The sequence below is a fragment of the Fukomys damarensis genome, unplaced genomic scaffold, assembly GCF_012274545.1.
Source record: "Fukomys damarensis isolate Sample0158 unplaced genomic scaffold, DMR_v1.0_HiC HiC_scaffold_4, whole genome shotgun sequence".
Lineage (NCBI taxonomy): Eukaryota > Metazoa > Chordata > Mammalia > Rodentia > Bathyergidae > Fukomys > Fukomys damarensis.
Window position 1 is genome coordinate 15,964,768 of NW_022900916.1, and position 11,693 is coordinate 15,976,460.

The 11,693-nt window shown below is 41.7% G+C and overlaps 1 pseudogene; it reads right to left on the minus strand.

The window, feature by feature from the left end:
- Positions 1-6,944: 6,944 nt before the first annotated feature.
- LOC104875676 lies at positions 6,945-8,900 on the minus strand (annotated as a pseudogene).
- Positions 8,901-11,693: the final 2,793 nt, after the last annotated feature.

Consider the following 11,693-nt stretch of genomic DNA (forward strand, 5'->3'; position numbering starts at 1 on the left):
TATTTGCCAATTTGCCTGGTGTGTTCCTTCCTGGGTGAGTCTTGCTGTGCGACAAGCTCCTGGAGCCTCGCTGAGCTTCTGAGCCCAGCATTGTGGAAGCCTCTTGGCTGTTCACGCTCCAGGAGTAAAAGTGAGAGTTAAGTCTTACATCAGTTTCTGCTCTAGAGTCTCGAATCATGACTTTCATTTTGCTCACTATCTCTATGGTTATCTGGGAAATTATTTCTGTTTTGAATTTTTCTGGAGCCTGATTGATCTGTTTTGTTACTTCCTGTGCTTTGAATTCAGGGTGTCTTGGGGATTTACTATCGGCCCTTTCATCCTCATTTGCCCTACTGATTGCCATTGGTGAACTGGAAGTCTGTCCTTGTGTCTTAACTTAAGTGTTTTCTCATTTTTATTTTTGTTGTCGGGCTGTCCTTGGTTTAATCTCGGGTTATCACCCAAATCTTCCTGATATAGTTGTGCCCTAGCTTCTGTGTCTCTAATGACCCACAGACATTCTCATCTTCATAACATCAGAGAAACAGCTCATCAAATCAACCGCAATGCTTTATCCCAACTGATACGATCAGCAACACATTAAGATCAAGCACAACTTGGAAACTGACCACCTGTGGTAGTCATTAGTCTATCATCCTTAAATCATTTCAATTAAATTGAAATCAAGAAGCAGTCCAGAACATGTCTGCAGTGAACAAAATTTCAATATAGTATATTTACCATTTAATGGCTCAGACAGAACGAGGATGCAAGACACCTGGTCTCAGTTAGCTGATGGCTGAACCCCATGACGCTGACTGACCTCGGGTTGCAAGGCCCAGATTGAGTTCCCCAAACTTCTGAATGGTTGAACTCCACAACATTCTATTACAGGTTTCCCACACCCTTTCTTTAAAGATGTTCAAAGTTGGGAACTCAGAAAAATACCTTTGATGACCACCTCTGCCTCTGCAGAGTGGGTCCAAAGACTGGCACAGTCAGGAGGTCTGAGAATGTGTGGGGGCTGGGGGTTGTTTAGGGGGTTCAGGGGCACCCATGCAGCTACCTTCCCGAAACTCAAGCGATGGCAGCTGGGGCGGGAGAAGGCGTGGCTCTCCTTCCCGAGGTGGATTGGGGCCCAGGCTACCTCTTGGCTCTGGAGCTATGGTTGCCAGGCGGGAGAAGGCGTGGACCTCTATGTCACTTCTTCTCACAGCAGATAATAATTTTCCTTGAAAAGTTGTACAGTTGGGCTGGTCAGGTCAGATCTCTTATTTAAATTAACCTGAGTGTAGTTGGCTACTGCTGCCCAGTTCATCCCCACCCGGGTCCCCACAGCTCTGTGGCTGCTGGCTGTGCTCATGGAAATCCACTTTTTAAATTTATAGTGCAAGACAAATAGGAAGAGAAGGTGGGGTAACTAGTGTTATATGGCCTAGGCTGAATATAGTGTGATTGTCTCATGATTGGGGCATGCACAGAAAAGGAACAAGGAAGAATGGTACATAATGTAACTGTCTCCTGGGGCTGTGCCATCCAGGGTCTACAACTACTCTATGGAGGAGAAAGGGAGTAGGGAGAAGGCAAAGGACCCTCTTAGGCTCAGCCCTTCACAGTAGGCTCTTTGCTAGGAGAAGATGCTCCCTGGAGACTGACAATAGTAAGCAATGGTCAGATGTTCCTCCTCTTATATGACAGGTTGGACTTACAAACAACTCTATCCTTTAGAGTTAGTGGGATAAAAATATAATTAATTCATCAGTGAGTCAACCGAAACCAGTAACAGTCACACACTACAAAATGAGGCAAATTCAAATCTCTGCATTGGAGGACAGAAAACATTGAAGTAAGGGGAGGCTCTACCTCTATGCCAATGGAGGCAACCTTTAAAATGGTGAAGAGGACAAGCTGGGCCTGTCTTACACTTAGTTACTCAGCAAAAGATTAAACTTAGACAAAACCTGTGTTACCCCTAAATTTCCTTCACCCTACTAAGAGGAGGACAAGAAGTGGACCTATAAGAAATCACGTAATTGGTCAGAATGAAACTTTCATTTTTTTGTTTCTTTCTCCCTGAAGATTAGCATTGCCAATAAAATACAGTGGACCCTTGACTTCCGAACTTGGGATCAGTTCCCGAGGGCTGGTTGTAACTCAAGTAAGTTGGAATTCAATGCAGCTGAGATCTGCTTGTTTACCTGGGTACACGTTGTGGATAATGAGAGACAGATGAATCTTCCATTATCCTAATTAACCCAAGTTGTTTCTATTTCAGGTGAGTTGTAACTTGAGGGTCCACCTGTACCTAGGGATTTTGCTGCAGATATTTGCTTTTGGGCCAACAATGCAGGGTGTGTGCAGGTGAAAAGGAGCAGAGAAAGCAGCCGTGGTGTGAAATACAGAGTCCACCTGTGAGGCTGTGGTGCTCGATGTCTTCCCCGATGGAGGAAGAAGGGAAATATTTCAGATGCAGAATGAATGGACGGTGAGACACACAGGACTGAATTTAGGAGAAGGAAGGCATGATCCTACTTTTTCTTTATTTCTGAGCTCCTGTGACTCTCAAGTCCCCTTTTAAATTTTGAAAGATGATTGATTCATTATTCATGCATGCCAAGGAAATGGATTGCGAAAAGCTTACTCCATCAGGAATACTCTTCCTGGGAGCAGAGCCCTGCAGCTGCAGAGCATTTATTGTCTGATGAGCAAATGGAGAAGACTGAACAATTAAAAAAACAGTTAATAGCTTCTTATATGCTTCTCAAATGCTAAATGTATCTGATTTCTCATGCCCTACAGTGATTTTAAAATATTGCTAGAAGCAAACTAACTTTGAATTCTACTCTGCAACCTTTTCAACTCTAGCAAACTTATTTACTTATTACTTATTGATGAGCTGGGCTCAACTCCTGAACTACTGTCCATCCACTTAGGGGCTCAGAAACAGTTTCTCATAACTCAGAAAGAAAGTGAAGGAAAAGACATTAGGCAGCCTTTGGTGTACAACTGAGGAGCTTGGGGGGGGAAAAAAAAACCTCCACTGAATACAGCAGAAAGAAAAACCAGGTTCTTTCCATTTTATTTGTAGAAGTTACAAAGGGGTTTTGGTAATCATTTCCCTCATCAAATCAACGCAGTCTATGCTCTGAGTGTGGAACTTCCTTTGAAACTCCCTAGTTTTGCGCTGGGGTTGGGTACTTGTGTCTGTACAACTTTCTCATGTGGTCATCCCGGGGCTTGGGGAGGGGATAGGACACTGCTCGATATGTGACTTGTTTAACTAAATGAAGCCAGGGAGAGTTTGCCAGCTGCCTGCACTGCCTCTGACTTGCCCTTGGAGTGAATGGCGGCCAGGAATAGGGTAGGAGGGACACCAGGTGGCAGCTGGCTATTTCTGAGGAAGGAGGTCAGTGTGAAAGAGAGATGAGCCTAAAGCCTGGTGCCTCTGGCCTAGTGGAAGGTGAGCAGCCGGATGTGGCCCACATGATGGCTAGTAGCTGTGTCTGGAATAATGGTCACCAGGCCAGAAGATCACACAAACAGAGAGGAAGACTGCGGGTTGGAAGCGCTTGCGTTTGAGTCTGGCTCTGCTGCTCAAGCACAAGATACTGACCTTTCACACTTTGATGGCCCCATCTGTGAGATGGGAGTAACACCTGCCTCATGGGTTGCTGAGAAGACGCTGCCTCAGCATGCACACTAACAAGAGTACCTACTACTTTTATTATTTGTGGAAAGAAAGGAAGAGCAGGGTTTGATGCCGAGGAAAAGGTTCCTTGTGTTGCATCTGAGCACTGATGGTTTTCTGGTTTGAGGCTGTGTCTCTGAAAGAGGGTTCACCAATCCCAGTTTTAGGAAGGTCTGCTCCGGGAAAGCCTACTCTCCGGCCTTCACTGGGAAACAGCTTCCTGCGAAGCAACAGGGATCTACTATGCTCCAGCACCTCCTGGCATAGAAGCACTTTCTTCCTGGAGCCTGCTCCCAAGTGGGGACACAGACTGCCACACAATGGCAAAAATACGAAACAGGTAAGGCTCAGGTGCCCAGTTTTGTAGGCCAGAGAATAAGTGTTGGAAAGGGCCAGAGAAGGGAGGGAGAGGGCAGATAATAGACTGACTCCTGTCCCAGGAAAGCCCTCAGTCCCAGGCAACCTGAGGCAGGTGTTCACCCATCCTTCAGGGAGACTGCAAAGCCACCAGGATGATTCTCTGTGTCCCCTTCTCTTTCTACAGACCTAACTATCTTCTCACCCAGGCTCTTCCTCAAAAGTCAGACAAGGTACATCAGCTGCTCAGGTCCTACCCTTTACCCTGGTCTCCAACCTCCCATTCTCAATGGGACTATGCTCTGTCTGTTAGTTTTTTTTCTTTGTTTGTTTTTGTTTTTTGGTGGTACCGGGGATCAAACTAGGGTCCTTGAGCTTTCGAGGCAGGTTGTGGCACCACAGAGCTAAATCACAGCCCTAGATCTGTGCTCGGTCTGCTTGGGACTATTTGTTTCTTCCCATGGGCTCATTTTTCTGTTGATACTTTTTTAAGATTCTCCTATCCTATCAAAGCTTTCTTCCATTACCCTCTGTGGCCACCATCTTGTTTTTATTTATTTATTTTTGTATACACAGTCTTGCTATGTAGTCCAGGCTGGCCTTGAGCTCCTCATGTAGTACAGAATGGCATTCCTGCCTCAGCCACCTGAGTGCTGGGATTATGGGTGTGCACCACCACGCCCAGTGCCACTATCTATTTTTCTTGCTTTTCTTCCTGTCTGGATTTCTCAGAATGATGGGTGACACTCTGTCTCTCATTGCTTAACCTCTCACCCATGCCTCCATTCCTGCTGCAGCCTGGCATTCTGCCCACCTGCACCTGGACCTGTCCATCTTTGGTTTGTTGTTTGTTTGTTTGTTTGTTTGTTTGTTTTTTTTTGGTACCTGGGATCCAATCTCGGGTACCACTGAGCTAAATCCCCGGCCCCTACCTTTGTTTTTATTAACATACGTGACTTTGTACACAGCAATGGGGTGTACTTGTTTTATAATAACTTTGGGTAAATTCCCAGGACCCTTGCCTCATTTATAGCATGTGGTGACAATGCTACATTTGACGCAGTCATTTGAAGTGATGAAGGAAATGGTGTATGCAAATCACAATCTGGTTACAACCAGGTCTAGCCTATTAAGATAAAAGTTGCAAAACCTAGGAAGCCATAGTCAATATCTTTCTCCCCCCATTAAGTTTATCAGTACATTAAAAGCAAACAATACAGTTACACTCATCATTGGGATCTTGCACCTTTACATGATGTATCTTGGTTCTTATTTTTTCCCCATTCCCCAGCCCTCCGTTCACCCTTCCCTATTTACAATGACTCTGTTTCCATTTTTTCCTTTTTCCACACTTTTCCTTTTCCCTTATTTCCTTTCCCCTCCCCATTCCCACTTCCTCATTAGCCATTTTCTTTCTATTTCACACTATCAGTTATACTGCTTGAACCTTATCTACACTTTCAGTTTTTCATACTAGAGAAACTATTTTCGGTATCTTTCTTTTCTTTTTCTGGGAACCTAAGTACTTCTGTTTATAGGAAAGGAATTGTTTTTAGAAGTGAGACGTCACCTAGATGTTAAAATGTCATTTGTTTATTGGAATAATTAGAATAAGGTTTAGGAAGGGCCAGGGAGTCGGCTCAGTAGTTCTGCTGCCTGCCTCGGAAGTGCAAGGGCCCAAGTTCAATCCCCGGTACCAAAAAGAAAAGAAAAAAAAAAAAGAATAAGGTTTAGGAAAAAATTCAAGAAATGGAGGGCTATTTTTCTTGCCGCTGAATTAATGTTTCTATGAATGAATGAATCACAAGGCAGAATGTTATAAACTATGCAACCACCAGGTGTCAGTATGGTCACAAGTTGAACCTCAACTGAAGGATTTTGTCCTAGAGCTCTTGATGGAAGTGTGAAAAACAAAACAAAACAAAACAAAAAAACCAAAAACAAATCTTGTACCTGAGCCTTCCTTCTTGGAACTTTCAATATTTTTCTGTGTTATGGCAGAAGCTAGAGTCATTTGTTACCAAGATAACTTTATAGACCTTCTGTATTCACAGTTCTATGCCTCGTTGATTCAGGTTCTGACAGACATTTCTAGTGTTTTATTTGTTTTGATCATTTAAACCATTCTGCCAAAATACTACTTTGTTTTCCAACTTTTGTTTTTTTATCCTGGCCATACTGGTGGGCCTCTCCTGTGTGAGGCAAGCGCTCTACCACAGAGCTATATTCTGAAACATTTATAACCTACTAAAAATAGTCAGTAGTTACTCTGTTCCAGGATTTGCAAATTATTTAGCTTTGTTCAGTATTTTTTTGTTGTTGTTGTTGTTGTTATGTTTCCAGAATAATTTAAGTCCAGAAAAACAAGGTAATTCTATGGGCATTTAAGATCAAGTTGCCATAATTTGAATAGATTTTCTTAATTTCATACTGATCAAGAAACTATCTGAGGGCCAGGGATTTAGCTCAGTGGTTCTGCCGCCTGCCTCACAAGTGCAAGGTCAAGGAAATTGAATTTTTCCTTTATACCAGGCAATGAGTTGTCTATAGTATTTGAATCTTAGAGTATAATTATTTTTATTTTACCTTCACAAATGGTTTTATTTCAGAAAGAAATCACACATTAAAAGGAAATATAGGTAAGAGCTTACATCAGAATCTAGGAAGGTCAACAGTTACTAATAAACAATGCCACATGATTAAAAAAGACAGTAACAGATAATGACAGATGGGCTTGCCTTCATTTCATCCACAAAATAATACCTTTTATTTAAAAACACAAAGGTATCTTTAAGACAGCTCTTCAGAAATGAGTTTGTAGTTCCAATGGACTTTAAAATCAAACGAATCATACCAGTCCTCATGTAGGCTGTATCACACTTACGTTCAAGCAGGCAGGATAGAAATCACCCATCAGTTACACCTTGCAGCTAGACAGGGTGTCTTCCACTAATCTCTTGTAAACCCAGGCATCACCCTTAAGTTGCTGCCTGCTGATACCCACCACATCAGGCTTCTGAAGCTGGCATACTTCTAGTCCAAACTACATTGTCACTTTACAAAAATATGCCTGTGTTTGACCCTTCAGTATATAGCCCTTTTGTACGACGTCGACATTTTTCTTTGGGAGAATAGACATTAATTTTTTCAAGAGTCTGTCATGAGTCACTAGATTGGTTGTAGTCACATTATAGTGAAGCCTTATCCTTCTTGGCCCATCTTTGGCACAGCCCTTCCTTTCCCTCCTGGTAAGCACAGTGATGCGCTTTTCCAATCCCCTTTCAAGGTTTTCAAACACTTTGGTTCCTTTTTTTTGGAGTATCCTCCATATGTTCCTGGGTGAGGTCCACTTCTACTGAGCGGGGCTGCCGCTCAGGACTAATGACACCTGTCATTAACTCATCTGTTCCTACTGCATTTACTGGTGTTTTATTTGGGGTTTCTTTCTGGCACTGGTTTCTGGCTTTTGAGGGCATAGTGTATGATTTGGTGTAGTATTCCTTTTCTATGTTGGTTCTTATGGTTTCATGTTGGAGTCTTAGGCTCAGGAAATATGAGGTTCTCTTCATTCTTTATAGTGGTCTTAGGAGGATACACATTCTTTTTGTTCTTTAATTTATTTGCACATGTGCTGCATAATACTGGAGTTAATGATCTAGACTCCAGGCCATTTTATTCTGTCCAATGCTTGGAAAACTGTGGTGTTGGGGGAGTTGAGAAATTGTCTTCACACCATTCATAGTCTATTAATCCAGCCACACAATTTTTACCCATCTGTGCTCACACCTTCCAGAGTCAGATTCTTTGACTTTGGGGTGGCACTAGCAGGAAAAAGAAGGAAGCTGTAAATGAACTGGTTTTTACCAGAGCCTTCTTGGCCAGAAACAGAAGATAGGCAGCTGTAAGGTGACTATGTCGTAACAAGGACATTTAAATCCTCCATTGTTTGCCTGCTGCTTCTATGATGCACAGAAAGTTCTATTATGCAATCATCATCAAGGTGACTAAAAGGATTCTCACTCTGCCACTCAACAGGCCAGTTGTAATCTTGCATGATCCAGGGATGGTTCAATAGATTTTCCATAGAAATTTGTTTCTTTGGGGACACCTGCAGCATTTGCTGAAGAGGCCAAATGCTACTGGGAGAGAGCCACTTAGGATCATCATATTTGCCTCTCATAATCTTCTTGTACAAAGCCTTAACTTGTCATCATCAAAGGGCAGAAAGCCACACGAAAGTACATATAAGAGTATGCCCATGCTCCAGATATCTGCCTCTGATCCACGGTATGATTCGCCTTGTACTGACTCAGGTGCTGCATAAGCAAGACTCCCTCAGGGAGTCTGTGGATGGTAATCGTTATTACTCTCAGCTTTCGCACAGTGACCAAAGTCAATCAGCTTTACTTTGTGATATTCATCAAATAAGAACTTCTCTGGTTTGATGTCCCTGTGAGCATAGCCCTGGCTGGGCACATAAGCAACTAAAGCTACTATCTGCTGGAAGATGACCTGGGTCTCCTCCTCCATCAGGTGACCCCGGGAAATTATGTAGTCAAACAGCTCCCCTCCAGAACAGTACTCGAGAATATTAACACTATGAATATTTTCTTGGCTGTCTCTAATACTTGATAGAGCTGACATAAATGCTGGTGTCTGATTCTTCAAGGCATCAATCTCTGTTTTGACCTTCAAGACATCAATCTCTGTTTTGAGTAAGGAAGATCACTCCCTAGTACATTTTTATCCATGATTTTTATAGCCACCATTTTGCCAGTGAGGATATGGCAGGCAAGTTTGACCTTTGCAGAACCACCTGTCCCAATAGTTTCATATACTTCATAGTTTTTAGAAGTTCATCATAATCTTTCATAGTTCACCTGGAAGCTTATTCAAAATGACAAAAAGAACCTGAGGGGTGGAGGGCCAGACCCGGTGGGACTGACAAAAGGACAGAGGAGCCAGCCAACCCTCCCAGCAAAGCTCTGGGTATGAGAAATTTCTACTAGGAATCTCTTTGATCACCGGAACTACATTTTTTTTTTATTAAAACTGCTTTGAATGATAAAACAGAATACTCAAAATTGCATTTTGTCATTGATATGTTCAATATTGGGAAAATTCAAATTCTGACTGAAATTTCTTGGTAATAGTGTAATCTTTATATATATATATAGGAGCTGCCATCACTCAAGCACCAGGAAAGTAGCCATGTGGATGCCCCCGAACCCCCACAACTCCCCTAACAAACACCCCCACACTCTCAGACCTCCTGATTGTGCCAGTCTTTGGACCCACTCTGCAGAGGCAGAGGTGGTCATCAAAGGTATTTTTCTGAGTTCCCAATTTTGAACATCTTTAAAGAAAGGGCGTGGGAAACCTGCAGTAGAAGGGGGTGGAGTTCAACCATTCAGAAGGTTGGAGAACTCAATCTGGGCTCGCAGTCTGAGGTCAGTCTGCATCATGGGGTTCAGCCATCAGCTAACTGAGACCAGGGGTCTTGCATCCTAGCTCTGTCTGAGCCATTAAATGGTAAATATACTATATTGAAATTTTATTCACTGTAGACATGTTCTGGACTGCTTCTTGATTTCAATTTAATTGAAACGATTTAAGGATGATAGACTAATGACTACCACAGGTGGTCAGTGTCCAAGTTGTGCTTGATCTTAATGTGCTGCTGATTGTATGTGTTGCTGATTGCATCAGTTGGGATAAAGGATTGTGGTTAATTTGTTGAGCTGTTTTCTCTGATGTTATGATGATGAGAATGTCTGTGGATCATTAGAGACCCAGAAGCTAGGGCTCAGCTATATCAGGAAGATTTGGGTGATAACCCAGAGAATAAAGCAAGGACAGTCCGACAACAAAAATAAAAATGAGAAAACACTTAAGCAAGACACAAGGACAGACTTCCAGTTCACCAATGGCAAACAGTAGGGCAAATGAGAATGAAAAGGCCAATAGTGAATCACCAGGACACCCTGAACTCAAAGCACAGGAAGTAACAAAACAGATCAATCAGGCTCCAGAAAAATTCAAAACAGAAATAATTTCCCAGATAACCATAGAGATAGTGAGCAAAATGGAAGTCATGATTCAAGACTCTAGAGCAGAAACTGACAAAAAAAAAAAATAGATGAGCTCAGGACCATGATAGGAGCCATGAAGGCCCAGCATAACAAAGAAATGGAAAAAATAAATGCCCAACATAGGAAAGACATGGAATCCATAAAACAGATTCAAACAGATATCCAGGAGATTAAACACTCCATTGAAAGTGTACTCAACAGAATAAAAGAATGTGAAGATAGACTCTCAGATATAGAAGATAAAATTGCAGTCAGTGACCATGAAAAGAGAGGTCTCTTAAAAACATTAGGGGATCATAAGACATCAATCCAATAAAGCCTAGATGATGCAAAGAAGAATAACATAAGACTGATAGGAATCCGTGAAGTAGCAGGAGAAAATACAAATGACTTAAAAAAGCTGTTCACAGAATTAATGACAGAAAACTTCCCAAACAGGGGGGAAGAATTTGACATTCAGATAACTGAGGCATATAGGACCCCAACTAGCCACAATCCAAAAAAATCTACACCTAGAGTTATAATAATTAAGATTCCAGAAACCCAACAGAAGAACAAAATATTACAAGCAGTAAGAGAAAAGAAACAAATCACATGCAAAGGAAAGCCCATCAAAATCACAGCAGACTTTTCAACACAAACCCTTAGGGCAAGGAGAGCCTGGAATGAGACATTTCAAGTACTAAAAGACAACAACCTCCAACCTAGACTGATGTATCCTGCAAAACTCTCTTTCAAAACGGAAGGGGAAGTAAGATACTTCCACGACAAAGAACACCTGAGAAACTACATGAATGCCAAACCAGCATTACAAGCAATTCTAAACAAGATCCTAGAAAAAGACAATGAAGGTAACAACACCATGAGGCCCAACAGAGCAAATCAAATAGGCAAGGCAAGAAACTAAGAGGAGAAGGTGAAAAAGTAAAAAGAGTCAACCAAAGGTCAATAACAGGACAATAATAAGTCAGTACATATCAGTTATAACCATCTATGTCAATGGCCTCAACTCACCAATCAAGAGAAATAGACTGGCAGAATGGAATAAGAAGCAATATCCAACAATATGTTGTATATAAGAGACACACCTAGTGCAAAAAGAAGCCCATAGACTGAAAGTGAAAAGATAGAAAACAATTCTCCATGTGACAGGAGCCCAGAAAAAAGCAGGGGTAGCAATCTTATTTGCAGACAAAGTAAATTTCAAATCGAGACTGATTCTAGTATTATTGATGTAGGACGGTACTGTATCATACCTCTGTGAATGTAAAATATCTTGTACCTGCTTTATGATACATAGTAGTGACTGTGCTTTATCAGAGCTATTTTTAATGATGTTACTCTAGAATGTTCTCTTTCCAGATGATGATTAAGATGCTAATAAAATAAAAATGGTGCCAGGTACTACAACAGCAATAGAACTTTGCTATTTTCTGGGTATTATTATTTTCTTTATTTTTTTGTTTTTGTTCTTTAATGGAGTGTGCTGAATGTCTATAATTTTGTTCAGATGACTGCAGAACCTGGAAAAGCTGTTGCTTTATTGATGCATAACATACTGCTATTATTGGTCT